Source organism: Nansenia antarctica, assembly GCF_963989245.1.
Source record: "Nansenia antarctica genome assembly, chromosome: 10".
Classification (NCBI taxonomy): domain Eukaryota; kingdom Metazoa; phylum Chordata; class Actinopteri; order Argentiniformes; family Microstomatidae; genus Nansenia; species Nansenia antarctica.
Genome location: NC_137680.1, coordinates 24,290,386 through 24,297,885, shown reverse-complemented (window position 1 = coordinate 24,297,885; position 7,500 = coordinate 24,290,386). Strand labels below are relative to the sequence as shown.

At 43.9% G+C, this 7,500-nt stretch overlaps 1 protein-coding gene across 1 annotated transcript in view; it reads right to left on the bottom strand.

Moving 5' to 3' along the window:
* The window catches only part of LOC308166787 (cyclin-dependent kinase 14-like), a gene marked incomplete at both ends in the record, with an annotated part of 46,036 nt that overhangs the window by 14,253 nt on the left and 24,283 nt on the right, over nt 1-7,500 (bottom strand). The window lies entirely within an intron of this gene.

Below are 7,500 nucleotides of genomic sequence, written 5' to 3'. Positions count from 1 at the left end.
ACCTTCACACCTGACAGACCTTAACCTTTAACCTTTAACCTTCACAGGCCTGGCAGCTGGGCTGGGGAAGACATGTTCTGAACCAATACAGGTTTTTATAAAATGGAGAAAGAGAGATGGTGGGAGAGAGAGAGAGAGAGAGAGAGATGGTGGGAGAGAGAGAGACAGAGAGATGGTGGGAGAGAGAGAGAGAGAGAGAGAGAGACAGAGAGAGAGAGAGAGAGACAGAGAGAGATATGGTGGGAGAGAGAGAGAGAGAGAGAGACAGAGAGAGAGAGAGAGAGACAGAGAGAGAGACAGAGAGTGAGAGAGAGACACAGAGAGAGAGAGAGAGAGAGAGAGACAGAGAGAGAGAGACAGAGAGAGAGACAGAGAGAGACAGAGAGAGAGAGAGAGAGACAGAGTAAAACACCAAATAACGCATGCAGAGCAGAATTAGGACGATACCCACTAATTATACAAATTCAAAAGAAAGCGTTTACATTTTACAACCACCTAAAAGAAAGTCACCCTGACACGCTCCACAACAAAGCCCTTACCCACAGAGAGACTCTAGGGAGATGCCCCCTCAGCTAGCTAGTTCTGGGACTCTCACAGTCACAAGCAGAGCCACCTATTAGACTAAACCAAATTATAAGAAAACAAAAAGAAAATTACTTGACACATTGGCAAGAATCAACCAAAAACCAGAGCAAATTGGAATGCTATTTGGCCCTAAACAGAAAATACACAGTGGCAGAATACCTGAGTACTGTGACAGACCCAAAGCTAAGGAAATCTTTGACTCTGTACAGACTCAGTGAACACAACCTGGCCACCGAGAAAGGCCGCCACAGGCAGACCTGGCTCCCCAGACCAGACAGACTGTGCACCCACTGCACACAAAACCAGGTGGAAACAGAGCTGCACTTCTTCCTGCCAGCTGTACAAGGACATCAGGGACACATACTTCCCACTGATCACCAACATCCAGGGAGACTTTGAGGACTTGACCAATGTGGAAAGGCTACCATATCTGCTGGGTGAGGTACAGCAATGTGCAAACACAGCAGCAAGATTTGTTAGCTGCTGTGATAGAAAAAGGCAATCAAATGGGCTAAAACCACCATAAGAATTTAAATAAGTTTTATTTCATTTATTTATTCTAGTATGTAATCTATTTGTAATCTATTTATTTGTAATCTAGTATGTAATCTATTTATTTATTCTAGTATGTACATTACATTATTTTTGTTTTTGTTTTTATCTTCACACTTCATATGCTTTGGCAATGTAAATGTATGTTTCCCATGCCAATAAAGCCCTTTGAAATTGAAATTGAAAATTGAGAGAGAGAGACAGAGAGAGAGAGAGAGAGAGAGAGGAGAGGGAGAGAGAGAGAGAGAGAGAGAGACAGGGAGAGAGAGAGAGACAGAGAGAGAGAGACAGAGAGAGAGACAGGGAGAGAGGGAGTGGGAGAGAGAGAGAGACAGAGAGAGAGGGTGGAGAGAGAGAGACAGAGAGAGGGTGGAAGAGAGACAGAGTGAGAGGGAGAGAGAGAGAGAGAGAGAGAGAGAGAGAGAGAGAGAGAGAGAGACGGAGAGAGAGAGAGGGAGAGAGAGAGAGAAATGGAGAGAGAGAGAGAGAGAGAGAGAGAGAGAGAGAGAGAGAGAGAGAGAGAGAGAGAGAGAGAGAGAGAGAGAGTGTGTGTGCGTGTGTGTCTGTGTGAGTGAAGAAATGCATTTTCTGGAGACACACCATTATACACAGACCTGGAGCGACCGGGACAGTAGGAGGAGTAAAGCCTGGTACACACATAAGGATTTTCTAAATCTTAACAGATGTTTTATCTGAGAGAGACCCCACACATGAAGATAAAAAATCACGGATTGAACAGTTTTGATCGTATTGTATGTGGTGTGCTCCGATATTCCCAACACAGCACACCACATACATAAAGATCTGTCCTACAACAGTCTAGTCTCGTCCCCCAAGCCAGAAGTCTGGCGTGATCAGGGTGGTAGTACCCTGACTGACCTGGAGAAAAGAAGTCAGCTCAGGTTTTTAGACTGTGGTTAATGTCAATCCTATCTGGCAACCCTGATCTCAGGTTTTTAGACTGTGGTTAATGTCAATCCTATCTGGCAACCCTGATCTCAGGTTTTTAGACTGTGGTTAATGTCAGGGCTGGACTGGCCATCTGGCATACCGGGCATTTGCCCGGTGGGCCGCGGTAGTTTTGGGCCGAGCCGACCGACACAAAAAAAAAAGTTTTTTTTTTTTTTTTTACCAGCCGGCCCGGCCGAAAGCTACCATCGAACGGCCCATAAATCAAAAGATACCATTGAACGGCCCATAAATCAGGGGCAGCGGCCCATTGGTCAATTTTCTATACAGGCACTGGGCTGGCCCAATCAACAGAGAGAAGGGGGGGGGGGGGGTCAGGGGTCACGCACGCACGCAGCACCAGACCTCCGTCTCAGTTTCGCGGTAGTTTTGGGCCGAGCCGGCCGGCAAAATAAATTTAGTTAGCCTGGATAGTTACTAGATAGATACTAAGAGAGATGGAGCGCAAAAGCACACTAAAACGGAAGGGAGGCTGGGAAAAACTTAGGGAGAAAAACAAAAAGAAACTCGAGGCAGATGCTGCCAAATGTGTAAACATTAGGGACATGTTTGCTGCACCCTCAAGTTTACCACAGCAGCAACAGCAACAGGTTGAAGAGGAGGCTGGCAGGGAGGAGCGGGAGCAGGGTACAGATACAGAGGATTAGGGTTAGGGTTAGGGTTGAAGAGGAGGCTAGCAGGGAGGAGCGGGAGCAGGGTACAGATACAGAGGATAGAGAGGATACAGAAGAAGCGGGCCGAGTCAGCCTGTAACCGTTGACCCGGTAAGGAAAATATAGGTAGCTGTGTAGGGGTGTAACGGATCGCCCCCCACGGTTCGGCACGCATGTGTACCGCGGATCAATTGCAAAATGTAACCAAGTAATAATATTACTTAATATTAGTTAATATCCCTTGTAAATCACAATGTAGAGTTGCCATGAAAAGATAGACGCGACAGTTGCGTGCTTTGTTTTACTCTAAAGCGCAATGATAGGTTGATAATGGAAAAAAAAATCTAGAACAACAAGGCTGCGTTCGTAAATTCGCTCTGGAATCTGATCACTGAGTACACTGGTCTACTTGCACTGGTACCATTGCTTACTGTATGTAGTCGTCTTTGTAGTGGTTTGGGGGAATACTACAGTTTGTCATATGACTGTACAGCACAGTATATAAGACGAGTATATAAGGCAAGTATTTTTGTGCTGGTGGGTGTGGTCCGACCGATTGGGGTGGGCCTGTCTGGGCCAAAAATGCCAGGGCCTAATTTTTGTCCCAGTCCAGCCCTGGTTAATGTCAATCCTATCTGGCAACCCTAATTGCAAGTTGTCAGTTTCACCCACACACAAGAGGACTTTGATCGTAAATATTGAACACGTTTAATATTTACGATCGTCGGCCCTGACCATTTCCCGAGCAGATTGACGGGAGAAATGGACTCTTAACACACCTCACACCACAGGATAATCTAACTAACTAACTACCACACTAACTACCACACCTCACACCACAGGATAATCTGACTAACTAACTACCACACGAACTACCACACCTCACACCACAGGATAATCTGACTAACTAACTACCACACTAACTAACACACCTCACACCACAGGATAATCTAACTAACTAACTGCCACACTAACTACCACACCTCACACCACAGGATAATCTGACTAACTAACTGCCACACTAACTACCACACCTCACACCACAGGATAATCTGACTAACTAACTACCACACTAACTAACACACTAACTAACACACCTCACACCACAGGATAATCTAACTAACTAACTGCCACACTAACTACCACACCTCACACCACAGGATAATCTAACTAACTAACTACCACACTAACTGCCACACTAACTACCACACCTCACACCACAGGATAATCTATCTAACTAACTGCCACACTAACTACCACACCTCACACCACAGGATAATCTATCTAACTAACTGCCACACTAACTACCACACCTCACACCACAGGATAATCTAACTAACTAACTACCACACTAACTACCACACCTCACACCACAGGATAATCTAACTAACTAACTGCCACACTAACTACCACACTAACTACCACACCTCACACCACAGGATAATCTAACTAACTAACTACCACACTAACTACCACACCTCACACCACAGGATAATCTGACTAACTAATGCGGGGTACACACATAAGGAGTTTTTGGCCGGTTTTGGCACGATTTTCGGATGTCTGAAAACGACAGAAAACGCCCGGTTATCAGATGGATCTTAAGCGGGGTACACACATACGGATTTTCTGCGATTTCAGCGATTTTCGGATGTCTGAAAACAACAGAAAACGCCCGGTTATCAGATGGATCTTAACATTTTCCTATAACAGAATCCTGGGGTGTGAGGTGTGTTAAGAGTCAATCTCTCCCGGCAACCTGCTCGGAAAATGGGCGTGGCCGACAATCGTAAATGTGAAATGTGTTCAATACTTCCGACCAGAAATCATAGGGTTGCCAGATTGTTTGGTGGAATTAGCGGTTTTAGACTGTGGTTAGGGTGGAAAATGTCATTCCCATCTGGCAACCCTGCTCGCCAATCAGGAAGCGAGCTGACTAGTCAGGGTACTACGTTAGATAATAATAACTTTATTTGTATAGCGCTTTTCCTGCAAACGTTGCGGCTCAAAGTGCTTTAATCATTATATAATCTTAATTTAATTATTTTGTAATTTAAAGGCAATATTAAAAGGATGGGTTCACGCGAGATTTCTGGCTTGGGGAACGAGACTCTAGAGTCCGGAATCTGTCGTTCCCCACGCCCATTTTCCGAGCAGGTTGAGAGTTCAGAGTTGATTGCACAATTGAAGAGAATTGACTCTTAACACACCTCACACCCCAGGATTTTGTTATAGGAAATGTTAAGATCCATCTGATCACCGGGCGTTTTCTGTTGTTTTCAGACATCCGAAAATCGCTGAAATCGCAGAAAATCCGTATGTGTGTACCCCGCTCAAGGCTGTTCAATCCAAGATTTTGTTTCTTCATGTGTGGGGTCTGTCTCAGATAAGATTTCGGTTAAGATTTTGAAAATCCTTATGTGTGTACCCCGCTTAACACACCTCACACCACGGGATAATCTAACTAACTAACACACCTCACACCACAGGATAATCTGACTAACTAATGCGGGGTACACACATAAGGATTTTTTGGCCGGTTTTGGCCCGATTTTCGGATGTCTGAAAACAACAGAAAACGCCCGGTTATCAGATGGATCTTAACATTTTCCTATAACAAAATCCTGTGGTGTGAGGTGTGTTAAGAGTCACTTCTCTTCAATTGTGCAATCAACTCTCCCGGCAACCTGCTCGGAAAATGGGCGTGGCCGGCAATCGTAAATGGGAAATGCGTTCAATACTTCCGACCAGAAACCATAGGGTTGCCAGATTGTTTGGTGAAATTAGCGGTTTTAGAGAGAAATCTCGCGTGAACCCATCGTTTTTAATATTGCCTTTATGGATATGATTTTGTTTGTGGTTTATTTTCTCTTATTGACATGGCTTGGGGAACGAGACTAGAGAGTTTGGAGTCTGTCGTAACGAAAATCTTTATGTCTGTGGGGTGCTGAAATGGGGAAATTGGCGCACACCACACACAACACGATCAAGGCTGTTCAAATCCAAGATTTAGTTTCTTCATGTGTGGGGTCTGTCTCAGATAAGATTTCTGTTAAGATTTTGAAATTCCTTATGTGTGTACCCCGCTTTACTAACACACCTCACACCACAGGATCATCTAACTAACTAATGCGGGGTACACACATAAGGATTTTTTGTCCGGTTTTGGCCCGATTTTCGGATGTCTGAAAACAACAGAAAACGCCCGGTTATCAGATGGATCTTAACATTTTCCTATAACAGAATCCTGTGGTGTGAGGTGTGTTAAGAGTCACTTCTCTTCAATTGTGCAATCAACTCTCCCGGCAACCTGCTCGGAAAATGGGCGTGGCCGGCAATCGTAAATGTGAAATGCGTTCAATACTTCCGACCAGAAACCATAGGGTTGCCAGATTGTTTGGTGAAATTAGCGGTTTTAGACTGTGGTTAGGGTGGAAAATGTCATTCCCATCTGGCAACCCAGATGCACCAATCAGAGAGTGCCCCCACCCCTCCTCCCCCCGCTTCTTCCTTTTTTCTTTTTTGTGTGTATTCTACTTAAAACGGATCCCGCAAACTCAGTGTTATTAATTCATCTTTAAAGGGAGTAAAGGATTGAACAGAATCAACATAGGTTTTATTTCAATAAAAGCATTTTTAAAGTAATTTTAAGGAGCACCATATTCACAGTGATGGAACCCTGCTCGCCAATCAAGAAGCGTGGGGAACGAGACTAGAGAGTTTGGAGTCTGTCGTAACGAACATCTTTATGTCTGTGGGGTGCTGAAATGGGGAAATTGGCGCACACCACACACAACACGATCAAGGCTGTTCAAATCCAAGATTTTGTTTCTTCATGTGTGGGGTCTGTCTCAGATAAGATTTCTGTTAAGATTTTGAAATTCCTTATGTGTGTACCCCGCTTAACACACCTCACACCACAGGATAATCTTGTAGGATAATCTTTAGAGCCATCCGATAATCAGGCGTTTGCTGTCCTTGGTCGGAAGGGGGGAAATCGGGCCAAAATCGGCCAGATTATCTTTATGTGTGTACCAGATTATCTTTATGTGTACCAGATTATCTTTATGTGTACACCAGATTATCTTTATGTGTGTACCAGGCCAGATTATCTTTATGTGTACCAGATTATCTTTATGTGTGTACCAGGCCAGATTATCTTTATGTGTGTACCAGGCTATCTTTATGTGTACCAGATTATCTTTATGTGTGTACCAGGCCAGATTATCTTTATGTGTACCATATTATCTTTAAGTCATTTAACTAGATTTAACACGTCATTTAACAAGTCATTTAACTAGATTCAACATGTCATTAAGAAGTAATTTAACTAGATTTAACATGTCATTTAACAAGTAATTTAACTAGATTTAACATGTCATTTAACAAGTCATTTAACTAGATTTAACATGTCATTTAACAAGTCATTTAACTAGATTTAACATGTCATTTAACAAGTCATTTAACTAGATTTAACATGTCATTTAACAAGTCATTTAACTAGATTTAAAAAGTCCTTCGCTAGGTACTGTTGTACAAGCCTGTTGTGGTATTTTAAAAATGGCGTTTAGCGGTGAACTGAGTCAGGAAGGGCAGCTAACACCGGTACGGTACCACGGCCCGGTGTGGCCCAGGTGGCAGTGGAGAAACAGAACCAAGCGGGAGCACAGGTTCTGGTACGGCCCAGATGGCAGTGGAGAAGTGGACACTTAGTAGCAGAGGTCACACACACACACACACA